At 42.8% G+C, this 17843-nt stretch overlaps 1 long non-coding RNA gene across 1 annotated transcript in view; it reads right to left on the bottom strand.

Annotated features, from left to right (window-relative positions):
* LOC142015588 (uncharacterized) overlaps positions 1-15132 on the bottom strand; it is a 206728-nt gene extending 191596 nt beyond the window's left edge. The window contains exon 1 of the long non-coding RNA XR_012646196.1: positions 14986-15132. This is a non-coding gene — a long non-coding RNA (uncharacterized LOC142015588). The remainder of the gene's footprint in view (positions 1-14985) is intronic.
* Between the last annotated feature and the right edge of the window lie 2711 nt (positions 15133-17843).

The following is a 17843-nucleotide window of genomic DNA, read 5'->3' as shown; positions in this document are numbered from 1 at the left end:
TCTGTTTTAGGACCAGTTCTGTTCAATATCTTCATTAACGATTTAGATATTGACATAGAAAGTACACTTATTAAGTTTGCAGATGATACCAAGCTGGGAGGGGTTGCAACTTCTTTGGAGGATAGGGTCATAATTCAAAAGGATCTGGATAAACTGGAGAAATGGGCTGAGGTAAACAGGATGAAGTTTAATAAGGACAAATGCAAAGTGCTCCACTTAGGAAGGAACAATCAGTGTCACACATACAGAATGGGAAAGGACTGCCTAGAAATGAGTACAGCAGAAAGGGATCTAGGGGTTATAGTGGACCACAAGCTAAATATGAGTCAACAGTGTGATGCTGTTGCAAAAAAAGCAAACATGATTCTAGGATGCATTAACAGGTGTGTTGTGAACAAGACACGAGAAGTCATTCTCCCGCTCTACTCTGCGCTGGTTAGGCCTCAGCTGGAGTATTGTGTCCAGTTCTGGGCACCGCAGTTCAGGAAGGATGTGGAAAAATTGGAGAGGGTCCAGAGGAGAGTAACGAGAATGATCAAAGGTCTAGAGAACATGACCTATGAAGAAAGGCTGAAAGAATTGGGCTTGTTTCGTTTGGAAAAGAGAAGATTGAGGGGGGACATGATAGCAGTTTTCAGGTATCTAAAAGGGTGTCATAAGGCAGAGGGAGGGAACTTGTTCTTCCTTGCCTCTGAGAATAGAACAAGAGGCAATGGACTTAAATTGCAGCAGGGGAGGTTCAGGTTGGACATTAGGAAAAAGTTCCTAACTGTCAGGGTGATCAAACACTGGAATGAATTGCCAAGGGAGGTGGTAGAATCTCCATCACTGGAGATATTTAAGAAGAGGTTAGAGAGATGGCTTTCAGGGATGGTCTAGAAAGTGCTTGGTCCTGCCATGAGGGCAGGGGGCTGGACTTGATGGCCTCTCGAGGTCCCTTCCAGTCCTACTCTTCTATGATTCTATGAAATGTGCAGCTTAATGGAGTGTCAATAGTGCAATGCATAATTATAACTACTCAAAGAAATAGACAGCACGTCAGAAGGGAATTGATATGCAGTACAATTCCAAAATAGGCTCTAGCATTTGATAGGGACGTATTTTACTTAAACTCTCTGTATTTTATATCGTAATAGAACTTTAATTGGTTTTTATATCACTGACATGAAAAATGCATATTAGTGGGGGGAAAGGTTAGCTAGTCACACATACCCAGAAGTACAATTTAGGGCCATATGTTAAGGAAAATAGGCCAGAGTAAAGAAGTGTCAGCAATGATAGGATGCCTCAGCTACTATAAAGCTCATGCCTAATTCATGAGACAAGAATCTTTTACTTCTTTAGCTGTTTTGTGTTTTCTTTCCCTTCCTTTCCTTTCCAAACTTCAGAACTGCTGTCACATAAATATATTCAGTGGAACACAGATGCAGAGAGCTTTGGAACACCCACCGATAATCCTATTTTCACTGATACCATTTTCTTTTATAATCAGATAGTTCTGTGTCTGCCAAGACCAATTTTTGCCATTTTTTTTCCTAAATAGCTTGGCAGAGCAAAGGCATCTGAACTGTTTGACCTTCATAATGGTAGCCAATATGTTCCACTGCATATCCTTTGCTAAAGAGAACAAGCTAAATACTCTAATTTTAGGGATTCCAAATATTTCATGACATTGAAGAAAAAACAATACATAAGTCACATTTGTTTTCCAGTCTCAATACATAGCAACAACAGAGAATATGGAGAGTTCCATGAGTACCCTCAAGCTTTCAAATCAAATTAAAAGTTCATTTAAAATTCCCTGTAATCATCTGATTTTTGTCTGCATTTCTGCTTTACAGACCACAGTTTGTAATACCTTCAGAGAAGCTTGGTATTTAACTAACTGTTTTGTCCTTTTCCATTTTGTAAACATTGATTCATTTGTAAATGGAGCTAGAGTTTGACATGACTGTGTTTAAACAAAGGCTATTCGTACTTATATAGTACCTAACCACACAAAACCAACTCAGTTTGTACAATGGCATTGTTGAAGAGGTCAGTACAGCTCTGAGAACCCTCTCCCGTGCCCCGCCCCTTTTCTGCTAAGCATTCTCTATTAGGACCACATTGGATTGCTATTTATGGATTGCGCTCTGTGACAGAACGGCAAGTGTTTTGGAATCATTCTTGAAGCAAATTTATTCTTGAGATTTTAAGGTCATAAGGGATGAGCGTGATTATCTAGTCTGACCTACAGGGTGTTTGTTTAATTTTAGAGCATTAGACTTTGTTAGGGGGAGAGTGAAACCTTATATAATTAAAATCCAGAAGCCTTTCCTACAAACTTGTAGTCTGGTTGGGGGCCATGGCCCCACATCTTCCATGTCAGTACGCAGGTGTTCCAATCTCATGATACAGGAGGGCATAGTACATGGGGAATCAGCCAGGCGATTGGTGTCATGTGTGCAGCCCTCTCATGAGAACCCAGCCCACAAATACAGTCAGTGCACCCAGACTTAAATCACGGCAGGGCAGCCAACAGTTTGGAGGCTTGGGCCTATGCTCAGGCTAAGCAAGCAGTAAGCTCCAGCCCCAGCTCCGGATGGGGCAAGGCTCAGGTTCAGGCTGAGCCTTTAAACATCCAGGTGTCATAGATCTGGCAGAGAGCTGGCAAGCACAGGAGTTCAGCCTAAGAATAGGGGAGACTATCACCCATGGACTGGGATGGCAGGGTGGCCACAGATACACCCGCTCCATTGAGTCCCAGCCCAGGACCCTAACAGGCAAATCTGTCTGCCACTGGGTCAGCAGGGACCCAGACCACAACATGCTGACTGACTCATGGACACTGTTTCAGTCACACCAGGGTTGGTTACCCCTTTGCTACTTCCTAACTCCCCCTCTGGGCATGCCTGGCTTGGTGGTAAGTCATCTAGGTCAGAGGGGAATGAAGTCTCCATCTGGCCTTGCAACTCCTCCATCTCAAGAGCGTGAGGGGGGGAGCATCAGCCACGTGTACAAGAATGCTGCTTGCTCTTCTTCCTGTTCCTCCACCACCAGAAAGTGAGAGGAACGTACACTCCCTCCCTCTTTGCCTTCCCCTTCAACAAGCGGTGGAATGAAGTCCAACAGTTCTCTTTACATAGACTTGTGCCCATATTATGCATAGTCCTTAATGCCAATTGTAGCTCCCAGGGGCCAGATCCTTACAGACGACATCAATGAAGCATCAGTAAGATGCACCATAAATATGCACAGAAAGCATTACATCTGTTGCAAAAATAAAAAAAAATAAAAAGAATGCTCTCCCTTGATGCTCTTTACTTTGCTAGGAGTCAAATATGTCTCTGTGACTGCAGACATAAGCATACTTCTACCAGACCTTCAACTGGTCTGATAAATGATATAGGATTTTTTCAAATCAACTGGAACAAGTAAGGTAACAAATGATTTCCATTAGCTTCAGTAGAATGGAAACAAAACAGATCAATACAAATGATTTGCAGCCAGTTCAGATAATAAATTTCCTTTTGCCCAGTTCCATCATTTTAAAAGAGAAGCATTTTCCCCTATAGTATGAAAAAAAGTCATTAGAAATTTAGCAATTTGATAATTCCAGTTAGAACAAACTGCCTGTGATTTAAGCTTGGAAAATTTTTAATAAGCTGTTAATTTTATTCAGTAATACACAGCAGTGTTATTTTAAAAAATTGCAAACAATAAAAATGATAATGAACCACATTTTTGGAAAATGGATATTGTCTTTCAGTTACATAAAAGATGTAACAATGCTAAATTTTCCTTATATTCTATTAAAATGAACCATTAATTTGCTTCTGCCATTCCTTATTTATGGCAACTTCCAAAAATAGTTTTGAGGGGTATTTTGGGGACACGGCTTTCTTAGCTTCATGATAAAAGAATAATGGGTTTCATATACACAGAGCTAAAAAAACAGTTAGCTTTTCCTTTCTTGTTCTATTTAGACTCCTAAAATAATTCCTACTGAACAAACTAGAAGTCCAAAACATATTTTACCTACCACATGCTGAGAAGAGAGAGCGACAGCTTTCAAAAGTCACAGTATCAGAATGTTAATCTGTACTTATAAGGATGTCTGTTCAGAATAATTCCCCTGACAACAGCAAAAAAAGTATGAATTGCTTCAGAGCAGACACCTACCTTTCAGAAGCATGGAATATACCTTACAAGAACATGCCTCCTGGGAAATTTCTTTGTAAAGCTAGTCAATTAGTAATTGACTTTGTCTTGAGCTATTAGGACAAGCATCTGATACAATTGTTTATCATCGGCAGTTACACTAGCTACGGTATGATTGTTACTATTGACATTTTTGTCTCTTTGGTATATTCTCTGACTCAACATTATCTTGTGGCAGTAAGTTCCACAGGTTAATTCTTGTTATAAAACAAAAAGTTGCCCACCTTTCAGTTTCCATGGACATTCTCTTGGTTTTTTAATTTATTATTAATATTACAAGAATGGTAAATAACATGCAATTGGCCGCCAGTAGTCCAATCATCAGTTTATATGCCTATCAAGTAATCTCCTATTAGTTTCCTCCCTAAATTTAATTCTCTTATGTCTTTTGTTTTCTTCTCATAGCCAATTTTTTAAGCCTTTAATAATTGCCACTGCCCTTTCCTTAGACATTTTCTGTTTCTATAATGTCCTTATGAGATGAGTTGAATAAAACTGAATAGAGTAATACTTATCTCAACTGTGGTAGCATCTAGGATCCCCCCCAGACACCCGTTTCCTGCCTCTGGTGTGGGCATGTCCACTTCAGTGAGGGACAGCACAACTAGTGCAGGGCTTCATGTCTTTGTGGGTGACAGCTGGCCCCTGGGAGCCATGTCACTGGGGCTCCCTCTGGGCTTGCGGTGGCCCAACACTATCATGCTGCAGCAGCTGCTTAACTTTCTATTAGCTGTCCTCCTCTTCCACACATAGGGTGAGCCCAAGACCACCTTCAGGCTGCAAGACTCTCACACGTGCAGCTATCCCCAGCCCCCCATTGCACAGGGGGCTCTGGAGGCACAGTATCAGTTTGGTCCTGGAGCAGTGGGATGACCAAACAGTGGCTTTAGAACTTTTGCATGCAGAAGGACACCTTCCTGGAGCTGTGTGTGTGGCTCACCTCTGCCTTCTGGAGGCATAACATCCAGCTGTGTCCCACCAACCCCATGAAGAAGCAGGACATCATCGCCCGCTGAATGCTCACCACCACCTACAGCTACCACTCGGTGAGCAACCAGTTTGGCATGGGAAGTCCACCAGTGGAGCCCTCCTCATGGAGCATTCTCAAGCTGCAATCCCTGCATGGGGGAGGGTTTCACCAAAAGGGGACCCTCAAGAAGTGGTGTCAAAGTTATGAGGGCTCCAGTAGGGGGTCAGGGGAAACCCCATCCCTGGGGCACTCAGCTATCCCATACTCACACAGCTCTGCTCTTGGGAGGAGGTTGGCTTCACAGGAGGGGCTCCCAGAGAGCTTGCGAGAGAAGAGGAGAGGAGGGAGCTGGGGCCCCTCACTCAGTCTCTGTCATGCATGTTTGGTCACCTCTCTCTCTGCAGGTCACAAGGGACATCAACATGATCCTGCTGCAGAGGGTCATCCATCTGGGAGAACTTGATGATGTCATGGCTGGATTTGCTGCCCTAGGGCTCCTGAAATGTGTGGGGCCATAGATGGGACCCACCTCCCAATCCGTGCCCCAGAGCATAGTGCAGCCAAGTACATCAACTGCAAGGGTTACTTCTCAAGGATGCTACAGGTCCTGGTCAACCACAGAGAACAGTTCACAGATATCTATGTTGGGTGGGTGGGCCAGGCACACAAAACCTGAGTAATCAGCAACTCCAGCCTGTGTCAGAGGCTGGAGGCAAGCACATTTAACCTCCACCATGAGCTGGTGGTCGGGGATATGCAGATGCCACTGTTCACCATGGAGGAATATGGCCTACCCAGTCATGCCATAGCTGAGGAAGCCATACACCAGAGAGCTAGATCCCAGCTGGAAACTCTTCAGTGCCTTCCTGAACTGTGCCAGGATGCAGGCTGAATGTGCCTTTGGCTGCCTCAAGGCACAGTTCAGGTGCCTTCTTACACACTTGGATGTGGGGGAACGCAACATCCATCAAGTTGTGGAGGGCTTGTTGTGCCCTACACAACATTATGGAGGTGGAAGGGGAGTCTTCCCTCCCAGGGTGGCTGCAAGGGGCAAGCCTATGAGCAACCTAGCATAGGTGCCATCCGCCAGGTCCATCAGAATGGGCTGTGGATCCAGCAGGCCCTGAAAGAGATATCTCCCTCCATAACCCTCTCCAGGGCATGCCCAGCAAGGGCCTCAGACCCACAGCCTTATCTTGTCCCCACCATGACCCCTCAACTATCCCCAACCCCTGCATAATGAAGATGCAGGTGTGGTGAACAAATGACTGTTTTAATAAATAAAAAATAACTTGTGCAAAACAAAGAAACTGCTGTACATAACTATTCACATGAAAGCAACATGCAAAGAACTGCTTATGCCCGGGGGGGGGGCTTAAGATGGGGGGAAGGGGAACCTGAGAGTTTGGAGGGAGGTGGAATTGGGACAGGGAGTGGGCGGGCCTCACAACCTGGAGGGGTGGGGGGCAGCAAACCCAAAAACAGGAGCAGGACCCCAAGTGGCATTGGCCTTAGGATCCCCTCCCATCGCAGGTTCAGGGCCCCCATCAGGGCTAGGCTGAGACCAGAACGAAGGGGAGGTATAGGCGAGGAGGTGCTATGGCGGGGTCTGGGTGGGCAGGGGTAGTACGAGGTCCTTGGAGCAGGGGAGGGGATCCAGGATGCTGTTCGGGAAAGCCGTTGGGCACAGGGTGGCAGGGGCGACCAAGACACCATGTCCTGCCAGGTGCTGGTGAAAGCATCAAAGCAGGACATGAGCTGGTCCATGGCCCATGACTGCCACTCCATAGTGCCCTGGATGGCCCATAGGGCAGTTTTGTGGTCCCACATCAGGTCAGCATGGAGGCACCACCAGTTCCTGCAGCTGCAGGCTTGGCCTGGTGGCAAGGTGGGGGCAACCTGGACCTCGGATGATGTGGGTCCAGTTGTAAGGAAGACAAGGAGGAGAGACAGTGAGTCATTCATGTAACACAACCCCTAAGGCCCTGCACCCCCTGCAGTGACCAAAGGCCATGGGCCAATGGAAAGGGGTGCCATGGGATCAAAGCTACCTGTAGCATGCACAGCAGGCCCTGCCACACAGGGTCTCCATGGTGCCTCTGGAACCATGCTGACCACCGTGCCCCCAACCCTGCTCTTTGGGATAGCAGCCAAGGTGGTGTCAGCTCAAACAACACCTGGAAGGTGGCTTGGCTGGCCTGGAATGGATCCAGAACAAACATGAGACTACAGGCCTCCAGCTCCAGCAGGGGCTCAGGCTGGGATGCCGCCTCACTTTTATGGAGCTATGAAAATGACGATGTTTTGCCTCAGGTAGTGTAATACACAGAAGCCCAATGATTGTTAATGCATGGTAAAAATTCACCTTGCTCAAAAGAGTTACTAACGGCTCCTTCCACAACCAAGATGTGAACATTGACTGGTGATCCCTCTCCAGAGATTCATCTTACAGCAACAGGAATATATGGTTAAGGACCCTAGCTATACAAATCATTTGCAGAAAACACATTTAAAGAAATGTACGATAAATAGCCTTTTGGTTAATATGCAAGCAATGAATAAATAAGTTTAGTAAAGAGATGCTCAGAACAGTATGGCCTTCTTGACTAAGTTAAGAGGTAAACCTAATCCAGCTCTGTTTAAACAGCTACTCCAGTTACAGTAGCAAACTGTTGCATTTTGAGGGGCAATGGGCCCCTAAAATCTGAACTGCACAGGAGAGGGCTGAAAAGTGCAGAGCACATATTCTGGGGAAAATTCAGGGCTGGGACTATGTTGAGTCACCCTGCAAGTAGTAACCAAGGCTGCTGGAAGCCAGAGTGTGTTGCTGATAGACCGCTGAGGTCAATGTGGCTGGATCAGAGCTGTGGCTTTTCACGGATACCTCTGATGTGACCTGCATGCTCTTTGGCTGTTTTTGAGACTCCCAGGTTGGGAGCATCTAAAGCAAAACATCGCGAAGCAAACAAAGTGGCAGGGCAGGTAGTGACACAACCCCTCAATGCTCTGGATTGCCGTCTAAGGCTTGGCCACACTAGGCAGGTAAGTTGATTGTAAAAACACAATTCTTGCTATGGAAATTGCATATCTGGAATCAACTTATCTGCAATCACTTTACCTTGCCACTTCATTAAGGAAGGCCAATAGGAGAGTTTCTTCTGTCATCCTCCCTTACGCCTCATGATTGTGAAGAGTACAGGGTGACTGTCAAGTCCTGATAGGGATGTGCAAAATTGACCTATCAGGTGTGCAAAATCAAACCTGGGAAGATTGACCCTGAATGGGTTGATCTTCCTGGCAATGCAGACATGGCTTAAAATATGACAGGTTCCATGCTTGCATTTTCCCCTGAAAGTCAATTTGAGAGATTCCACAGTTTAGAGGGGAAATAGATGAATAGCTCTAATTTTAGAGCAGTCTGAGCTTACATAAATTCTGATGAACTCCTCATGGGTTATGGACTGGAGGGACTATATATCCTACCAGCCCTTGTACCACTGCCAAATGTGCTTCGCCTGGGTCCTTGGAGGGCTCTCCCGTATGATGGAAATGAGGCTACTGTGGGGAGAAATAGTGCCAGAGAGAGAGCCGACCTTCCCACCCCTATTTCACTGAAGAGTGGGCAGATTCCTGGGAAACAATGCTTCCTGCACCTCAACTCTCAAAGTTTACAGATAATATTAAAATGGGAAGTATAGGAAATCAGATTCAACTCAGAATGCTTTGAAGAACCAGAAACTAGGGGTTTTTTTCCCTTCTTCTGTAGAGCAAAAGGTGGTTGAATATGTTTTTTTTGAAAAGCACCTTTCCTCTCAAAGATGAGAGAAAATGAACCAAACAAGAATAGGCACAAGAGACATTTCCAAGAATATTCTGAATGCAGAAAAAAGTAAATGTACAGTTTCAATGAGGAAGCATGAAGGAAATTAATTTATGATTTGGGATTGCATTTCGGGCTATGATATCTGTAAAAAGTTAAGAACAATGAAGGGATCAAAGACCAGAAGGTACAATGCATCCCATGGAACATTTGTGCATGATCAAGTCCCTTCCAAAAAACCATTTGACTTCCTTTATCAAGAGGATAATTCATCAAAACATGCTTTGAAAGTTAATTTAAATAAAAAGAGCCATCAGGAGAGCTAATTAGGATGGCACACTTTTTCCCTTCCGACCAAGTTCTGATAACTACCCTGAACGAATACGTGATTTACTTCACTAAAGACAGGAGAGAAATTGACTAGAAGCCCAGGATGGTACGTGCTGTAAATTGCATGGAATGGGAACGTTTCTGCATTAATGTTGCAAAAAAATGCAAACATACAGCACCCAATAAAAGTAAAGCAGCTATGCCTCTAACAAAAAGTAACAACAAATACATTCATTTGATTTTATGTAATTGGTTGGAAGGAGAACGCAAAATGTGACAATGAGAATGAATTTTAATACAACAGATTTTGCCATAATGTGCTTTTGTGCTGCATTAAAGCTAATTTTAAATTCATACATACACATACAGGTTGTACCTTTCTAGTCTAGCAATCTCTGGTCTGGCAAGACCCATCGTCTGGCATAATTTTAGTTAGCCAAATGCCCACCTGTCATGGGTGTGGCCAAGTTTCCTGTGGTCCCACAAAGTTTGTTTATAGCCACCAGTCCTGGCTCTCAGTGTTCTGTGCTGTTATTTAGCTCTAATTCACCCTAACTGTCTTATAAGAGCCCAGAAAGCAGTGGGACATTTGCTAATGCTGCTAGACAATATTGAAAACCTGTGGTTTCACAAATTCTCTGGTTTGGCCCATCAGGTCCCCAAGTTGCCAGACTAAAGAGTTTCAATCTCTGTGCATATATGAATATATGTATATTGCTTGGCTCTTTAACTGAAGCAACTTTTTGAAAATAAATGAAAAATGTACATGCTGTTTTCAATTACCCTATATTACAAAATAAGGAAAAAGGAAGTCTGGATTGTGGGTTCAAGTGTGAGGAGGGGCAGGAGGTGGGTGGCTTAGGACAGAAAATTAGCAGGGGCTCAAAGGGGAGAGGATGCAGAAGTAAGGGTAGGGGCCTCAGAACAGGGGGCTGGACGATGGTGGTGTTAATTGGGCCACCAGTGGTGATTAGTGTGATGCTGTTACTCTGGCAGCATCTCCCAAGGGGCCAGGGCAGTGCTCCCTGGTCAGCAGCTCCTCTTGAAGGGGCTGGGGCTATGATCCCTGGCAAGGAACTCTTCCTGGTAGGGGAAGGACTGGAGCTGTGTGATTGTCAGGTGGGGGCTAGGGGCTCTAAAGGACTGGGCCTGGCCTCCAAATGGCCCCCCCGTCCCTGCACTGGTCTGGGAGGTCAGAGCTTTGGGGGCTACCCCCAGTTTCCAGTGGCCCTCTCCATCCTACAGCCTGTTTGGTGGGGTACTGCATGAGCTGCCAAGCTCTGGGGGCTGTCCTGCACCTCCACTGCCTTCTGCAGCCTAATATTTCAAAATAGAGATACTGAGACATGGAATAGAGCTATTTCGAAGTCAGTCTTAATGGGCTTCAATGGGACTATTTTGAAATTGCACAATGGACCCAGAGATGCTATTTTGAAATAGCTGAGTGCTATTTAGAAATGCATTTTATGTGCAAATGCATTATTTCAAAATACAATATTTTGAAATAGCTATTTTGAAATAGTGCTGCTGTGTGGACATAGTCCCAAATAAAGAGTCCTGGCTTATTCATTTAAAAATTGTTCACTGCAAAACTATATGCAGCTGTTTTTAATGTCAGATATACTCTCAACAGTGTCAAATAAATGGAATTTAGAAACAGACATCTCTAGTTACACATAGCGTATATTTTTAAAGGCACCAAGCACTTGCTATTAACATAGTGGAACAGCAGTAGCATTTTAGCAATGATTTAATTCTGTTTTAGCTCATAACAGCTGTTTAGCTTTTCTGTACTCTTCCCCAAACATAATATTTAACTCAAAATGTACAGGGTTTGGTTTGTTTGGTTTCTTTTTGTTGTTGGTTGGTTGGCTGGTTTTTTTGTTTGTTTTTTTTTTTCCACAACTTGCCCCAAATGAAAATGTCTTTCAAAACTATTTATTTGTTTATTTTGTATTCCTGTAAATAGTACTGGGAGTAGAGCACCTAAAATCCATGTAAACAGATATTAATATATACCCTTCATTATTATGACTGGATCTGGGCACCAAGAGCAGAGGGAAAACAACCTTCTCAACCAACATACAATTTGCTCAACTCCTAGCAACCTTCATCCTCCAAGTACAAAATTTCTGCATGCCTGTAGGACAATGTCTGGCTGGGGAATGCAAATACCACCATTTGTATTCCATTTTCTACAAGATAAAGGGAAAATAAAAAATGATCACTCTGCCATATCAGCTTTGCCTTGTAAAGAACCAGTTTAAAATCTATGTCATTTCAAAATGTGGGAGACAGCATCTGGGATTTCACAAACATTAGATCCAAAGGTTGGTGCTCTCATGCTACGTCTAGATTACAGCGATTTGTCGACAGACATTTTTGTCAGAAGAGATCTTCCAAGAAAACTTCTGTTGACAGCCCGTGGCCAAATTGCCAAGCGGATCGCAAGAGCAATCCGTTCTGTCGACAAAGAGCAGCTGGACCATCAGGCCGTGCTCTCAAAAAAATGGCCAACAGGAAGCACAGCAGACAGGGCTACCTGGTGTCCTGGAAGCACTGTCCTGTCAACAGAAGACACCAGCCCCACCCCCCCGGAACGTTTGGACCAGCTTTCTGTTGACAGATCTCTGTCAACACAGGTATTATGCCTCATGAAGAGCGGAATAAGACTGTCAAAAGTGCTGTGTTATGTCAATTTATGGTTGACAGAACGCCTTGGGAGTCTGAGTGGTCCCCCTGGGTTTTGTCGACAAAATGCCATTTTTATTGACAAAACAATGTAGTGTAGACAGTCTCAGTGTGAGGAGCCATTGAGACTTCCCCTGGATATCTCAGGCATGGTATCTCTGTTCAAACTTGGCTGTAAACTAAAGTTCTCCCTCTCACCTAGCACAGAAACCTCTTCTCTTCTCCAGGTGCAATCACATCTGAGAGCACAGGAGGCCTCTCTGATGCAAGACAATGTAATTTACACTTCCATATGCAAACACTAGAGAGTCTCTCTCACTGGTTCTCAGTGCTTACACCTCCAAGTATTGTTCTGGCACATTCAGACACCTCAAGATCCTCAGAGACTATACTTGCAAATATAACTTCCAGTGTTTTTCTTTATTCCTCAAAATGGGGGCTGAACAGACCAATTCACTGGTTTTGTCTAAGTTCTCTGTTTGGTAAATAAAAATCAGGTAATGCTTTCTCAGTTAAAGTGAATAGAGCAAGATTGGAATTAAATTTACTATTTTAAATTATTCTACCTTCAAATAATGACAAATCATGTTTAAGCAGAGAAGCACATATTTTTGCTAGTTTTCAGGCTTTAGTCTTACTAAACAAAAATATGTCCAAGCATCAGAAATTTACTATAATGTACTTGGCCTTAATATAGCACTTTTCACCTGGCAATATGTTAAAAAAGGAGGTAGGAAACGTAAGGTATTTGGTGTGTATGAAGTCCCATGACAGATTCATGGCAGAACCAGTAACTGAACCAAGATTCATGAATCTGAGCCCAATGCCCATATGTTGACACACACTGTCTCCTATAGTAATCATACAGCTACAGGATAGAATATAAAGGCATTATGAGTCTGACTCATATCCACTAACATTATTATGTTGTCACCCTGCTGCCAAAAGGAAATCGATTTCAGCTCCCTGCAGGTCAGTTTCCTCCTTTGGAAGAAATCAGCGACACATCATCACCATAGTTAGTTTATTAATTTATTTAAACCACCATCACCAATCCTTGAACAAAGGTTATCACAAACATACAGTCATTACCTTCTCTGCAATCTCAGCTGCATACCAATGCCCAGTTCACAGGAAGCAAAGCAAAACAAAGAATTTACTTTAGAAAGAGACAGTAAGGCAGGCAGCAAATGCTCAGCATTTGCCACAGTTCCCCCATAAGAATCTCCAGCACAAAAAACTAACAATAATATAGCACTTTTTCGAAAGACTGGGCATTGCTTGTGTGCTTGTAAAAAATAGAATAAATAAAATAAAAAATAAAATAAATCTCTGAGCAGCACCATCATCTCTATTGTTTCTCACCATAACAAAATAAATCCTTTCCTATCGGAAGCCACAGCAATCAATGATCTGGTATGTATTATATCCTTTCTCAACAATTATGGTTGAGCTGAGCGGGTCTTCTGTCAGTCACTAGTTTCTGCTCAGATCAAACCAGAGCAGGACCTTCTCCTCTATGGATACTTGCTTCTGAAGCTCCCTACCAGAGGATGCCCACTCATAATTTAAAAAACAATAAGGCACCTTCATCTGACAAAGCTTATGCTCCAAAATATCTGTTAGTCTATAAGGTGCCACAGGACTCAGACCTTCTTGTTGTTTTTGAAGATACAGACTAAATCGGTTACCCCTCTGATACTCGTCACCTAGTAACTGTCTATTTTTATACTCAGCAAATATGTTGAAATTATAAAGGGTGTTTCCGTTACTGGTGTACAATTATTAGTAGCAGTAAGTGTTCAGGGTTTGGTAGCATCAAAATGAGAATGAATTCCAGAAACTAACCTCAAAACTGAACAAACTGGAAGGGAAGATGGTTGAGCTTTTCATGTTTCATATTCTTGGTGACAACATCTCAGCCAGAACGAACCTTAAGACACTTCATGGTATGAATAGCGAGGTTCTCTATTTCTTCCATTTAGAAATGCCTTACCCATGCAGCTGTGACAGATTTTGATCTGACTGTAAAATTGGTTCCAAACGTATTGCTTTCCTGCTTATGTATTTCTGAAAGTGCAATGACAGCGAACTGGAACAATGAGTCAGCTATTGCTCACCATATGTACCAGATGATAAATATCAAAACCAACATTTTGAAACTGGTTGTAAAAAATCAAAACACACTGGAATTGAAGCTTGTGCAACTATTAAAAGCAGTCTGATTTTCCAAGGAGGTCAGTCCACTGTGCTCACTGATGTCAGTGTTCAGAAAGGGTTTGTTCTTACTGAAGCAAATAGAAACAGGACTCTGAAAAATCAGTTAATTCACTGTCTCTACTTGCAATGCACTGTACTTTCAAGAGAGGAGAAACTAGGAAAAAAATAAATAAAGAATCTATCTCCCATGCAGCAAATTCTCTGGTGGAGTTGTGATAGGTTGAGTCAGAGATCCCCCTGAGACTGTCACCTAATGGGTTGATCATATCACTGAACCCTCTCATTGCCCTCTGGAGTGCTCCACCATCCTGTTCTGCTTAGCCAGAAGCTCTGGTCTCCCACAGCAAAGACACAGAGTTGGGGTAACAGCCCCCTGCCCACACACACACACAGTAACATGGGCACTGAGAACAGCTCAGCTCTAGTAGGGCTCAGTTACAGGGACCTGATAGCACCTGGGTCCACACTCCCAACTGGACCAAAACCCCAAATGAATCCATCTTATTATGTATAAAAGTTCTACACAGAGAAAATTCATAAAATTCACTTTGTTTATCACTGAAAGACATATGTACAGCTGTTACAAATATTTACACTGGGTTTGATGACAATAAATCAAAGTATAAAAAGTAGGGATTTAAGTGTTTGCAAGTAATGACAGATAGGTCAAACTAAGTTATAATCTAAAATAAAATAAAATAAAACAGATAACAAATACATTGAGAAGTTGTTACAAATCATAATTTCTTACCCTAATTTCACATGAAGTCTTCCGAGGCCAGTTCTATCTGACTTGGACACAGCAGCTCATCTACACTGCTGTTTGAGCACTTTTGTTTCCAAGTGCTTTCATATATCCTCTCAGATGAGGTGCAGTCTGTGAATCCAGCTGAAGACAATCAGCATTTGCTTCTCTCTCCGAATTTCCAAAGGGCAGGAAGTCTTTGTTCCATTCCCCCAAACCCTGTGGGGAGGGAAAAAAAAAAAACCAAATTCAAGATGGATGTCAGTATTAGGAGTCATGGTCACATGTCTTTGTAGGACCAACCACTATTTAGACTTATAGGAAACAGTAAGATTATATATAGATCCTTGTCTTAAGCAATGGGCCATTAAGCTCCCCAAGTACTACTAATGACACTCACTGGAAGACCTACATTAATAAACAGGTTTACATTTAATATTTCTAACTTCACATACAAGAAAGATACATGCATACAAATGGGAAATACACATTCATGGGATTATAAACTCTTAAATGATAAGTTATTTGACCCATTTTACATAAAGTGCATTCAAAGTATGCATATTCATATTCAAAATATATTGGTACAATCTCACACCTCCCCTTTGAGGTCAAGGCTGGAGAGTCGGACAGTGTCCAATGTGGAGGCAGTGTGCTCAAACTTTCTGTTTGATGTTGGTTGTGGCTCCATCCAGTGTCATTAAACCCTGCGATGTCATTCATAGGTGTTTTTCACAAGTTCTGGGCTCCTGTTCTCTGGATGCCTGAAAATATTTGGGGGTGTAGTAATGTCCCCAGAATGTAGGTAGTGATGTCTTTTTAGGTGTAGGTCTCTTGGTCTTTAGCCACCAGTGCCAAAAGACAGTGTGTCTTCATTTCCCCTTCTACATAGCAGTGTAGGACTGTAATGCCCTTGCAGCTTTGTATATTTTGCAACAAGCATATATGAGACTGCACATACTTATAGTCAAAAACATATATCTGTAAAAATATGGGGATACTGTGTCACAAGAGTCATTTATCACAGCTCCCAATGAAGCGATAGCAATTTTTACCAGCTAAGACTTCCCCAATATTTTTAAAGCTTTGTTCAGGGAACACGATCTTTTGCCAGGACCACATTCTACGAAAGATAATGCCTGTGACTATGGTCAAAGATTACGGTTTGTATTAAGATTAAGATATCTTTCCTCAAATTTGCATAACAATCCTTTCCATAAAGTTCAAATACCAATTCCAATTCTCCTGAAACCTTAGATCTTTTGCTGAGAAGCAGAGTACTTCATAGCAACAAAAAAGCCTGGCTGAGTTCAGAACAAAGTTAAAGATTTCTGAACAGCAGTGTTTCCTGCATTGGCTGGGGCTCAAACATCAATCAGTGGTACAACAAAGACTATAACATGGTGAAAGTTTCTCAAGTATGTGCAGAAAAAGCAGATTTTGCTTCTTCAGATACATTCAAAGTGGGAGTAAAACTGAAAACAGTTGGAAAAACCTCCCATATCCATTTTCTGCACAAAATAATACGTTTTTTTTTTTCAAATTGCAAGTGACCATTTGCAGAACTGCTCTATTCTACCCCCTGAAATGAGAAGTCTCCCTTAGACTGATAGGTCTAATCAATGAGATTCACAATTTTTTAATGTCTTTATATCCCCAGTATATCACCACCCTGGTCCTACCTATATATATTTTAAAGTAGCACAGAATTGAAAGTTGCAATTCAGAAGATTATGTGGCACATAAACCCCTCCAGTATTTGGTTTCTAATAGTAACAGAGAGTAAACTGTGCTAGTCTATACACTATCAAAACAAAAAGCAGTCAAGTAGCACTTTAAAGACTAGCAAAATAGTTTATTAGGTGAGCTTTCGTGGGACAGACCCACTTCTTCAGACCATTGCCAGACCAGAACAGACTCAATATTTAAGACACAGAGAACCAAAAGCAGTAAGCAAGGAGGACAAATCAGAAAAAGATAATCAAGGTGAGGAAATCAGAGAGTGGAAGGGTGAGGGGGAAGGTCAAGAATTAGACTGAGCCAAGTATGCAGACGAGTCACTATAGGGGCTTGTCTGCATACTTGGCTCAATCAAATTCTTGATCTTCCCCCCCACCCCTCCACTCTCTGATTTGCTCACCTTGATTATCTTTTTCTGATTTGTCCTCCTTGCTTACTGCTTTTGGTTCCCCTGTGTCTTAAATATTGAGCCTTTTCTGGTCTGGCTCTGGTCTGAAGAAGTGGGTCTGTCCCACGAAAGCTCACCTAATAAACTATTTTGCTAGTCTTTAAAGTGCTACTTGACTGCTTTTTGTTTTGGTTTTTAATGTGTTTGAGAAATGGTAGGATGATTACTCTTACAATTGTTCTTGATGCTGAAGGCTAAAGATACCATAAGCTAGTGGGGAGAGGTAGATTTGTAGATTTGGAATGTATGGATAGGGCCCAAAATGGCCTAGACTTATTGTGGGGTTGGGCTAAAGGTAACCTGATGAATTTCAACAAAGACAAGTGTAGACTTTTGCATTTAGGATGAAAGAAGCCCAGGCACCGCTACAGGCTGGGGACCAACCACCAAAGAGGCAGTTCTGAAGAAAAAGACCTGGGGATTACAGTAGACAAGAAGCTGAATATGAGTCAACAGTGGTGCCCTTGTTGCCAAGAAGGCTAAGAGCATATTGAGCGCTATTAGTGGGAGCATCGTCAGCAGGTCAGGAAAAGTGATTATTCCCCTCTATTTAACACTGGTGAGGCCGCATCTGGAGGAGTGCATACAGGACTGCTACAGAAAGGATGTGGACAAATTGGAGAGAATCCAATAGAGCGAAACAAAGATCAGAAGGGGGATGGGGTGCATGACATAG

Source organism: Carettochelys insculpta, chromosome 7 (genome assembly GCF_033958435.1).
Source record: "Carettochelys insculpta isolate YL-2023 chromosome 7, ASM3395843v1, whole genome shotgun sequence".
Classification (NCBI taxonomy): domain Eukaryota; kingdom Metazoa; phylum Chordata; order Testudines; family Carettochelyidae; genus Carettochelys; species Carettochelys insculpta.
Note: the sequence above shows the minus strand (reverse complement) of the source record. Positions and strands in the feature narration are given on the sequence as shown.